The following is a 1636-nucleotide window of genomic DNA, read 5'->3' on the forward strand; positions in this document are numbered from 1 at the left end:
TTCTGAATGAATGCTTGAACAGTGCATATTTTTGATCTTGTTGTTTATGAATGTTAAAATTGTTGACTCTTGAAAGAATGATGAAAAAGAGAAATGTTATTGATGATCTGAAAAATCAAAAAAATTGATTCTTGAAGTAAGAAAAAGCAGTGAAAAAGCAAAAGCTTGTGCAAAAAAAAATAGAAAGAAAAAGAAAAAGCAAGAAGAAAAAGCCAATAGCCCTTAAAACTAAAAAGCAGGGGTAAAAAGGATCCAAGGCTTTGAGCATCAATGGATAGGAGGGCCCAAGGAAATAAATCTAGGCCTAAGCGGCTAAATCAAGCTGTCCCTAACCATGTGCTTGTGGCATGCAGGTCCAAGTGAAAAGCTTGAGACTGAGTGGTTAAAGTCGTGATCCAAAAAGAGTGTGCTTAAGAGCTCTGGACACCTCTAACTGGGGACTTTAGCAAAGCTAAGTCACAATCTGAAAAGGTTCACCCAGTTATGTGTCTGTGGCATTTATGTATCCGGTGGTAATACTGGAAAACAAAGTGCTTAGGGCCACGGCCAAGACTCATAAAGTAACTGTGTTCAAAAATCAGCATGCTACACTAGGAGAATCAATAATACCATCTGAATTCTAAGTTCCTATGGATGCCAATCATTCTGAATTTCAAAGGATAAAGTGAGATGCCAAAACTATTCGGAAGCCAAAAAGCTACCAGCCCCGCTCATCTAATAAGAATCTGAGCTTCACTTAAAACTCTGAGATATTATTGCTTCTTAATTTCTTTTCATCCTATTTTATTTATCTAGTTGCTTGAGGACAAGTAACAGTTTAAGTTTGGTGTTGTGATGAGCGGATATTTTATACGCTTTTTGGGGGTAATTTCATGTAGATTTTAGTATGTTTTAATTAGTTTTTAGTAGAATATCATTAGTTTTTAGACAAAAATCATATTTCTAGACTTTACTCTGAGTTTGTGTGTTTTTCTGTGATTTCAGGTATTTTCTGATTGAAATTGAGGGAGTTGAGCAAAAATCTGATTTAGGCTGAAAAAGGACTACTGATGCTGTTGGATCCTGACCTCCCTGCACTCGGAATAGATTTTCTGGAGCTACATGAGTCTAATTGACGCGCTCTCAATTGGGTTGGAAAGTAGACATCCAGGGCTTTCCAACAATATATAATACTCCATACTTTTCGCAAAGATAGACGACGTAAACTGGCGTTCAACGCCAGTTCCATGTTGCAGTCTGGCGTCCAGCGCCAGAAACAGGTTACAAGTTGAAGTTCAATGCCCAAAACACGTTACAACTTGGCGTTCAACTCCAGAAACAGCCCAAGCACGTGAGAGGCTTAAGTCTCAGCCCCAGCACACACCAAGTGGGCCCTAGAAGTGGATTTCTGTACCAATTATCTTAGTTTACTCATATTCTGTAAACCTAGGTTACTAGTTTACTATTTAAACAACTTTTAGAGACTTATTTTGTACCTCATGACATTTTCAGATTTGAATTTTATACACTTTGACGGCATGAGTCTCTAAACTCTATTGTTGGGGGTGAGGAGCTCTGCAGCGTCTCGATGAATTAATGCAATTGTTTCTATTTCTCCATTCAAACGTGTGTGTTCCTATCTAAGATGTTCATTCGC

The sequence above is a fragment of the Arachis duranensis genome, chromosome 10, assembly GCF_000817695.3.
Source record: "Arachis duranensis cultivar V14167 chromosome 10, aradu.V14167.gnm2.J7QH, whole genome shotgun sequence".
Classification (NCBI taxonomy): Eukaryota; Viridiplantae; Streptophyta; class Magnoliopsida; order Fabales; family Fabaceae; genus Arachis; species Arachis duranensis.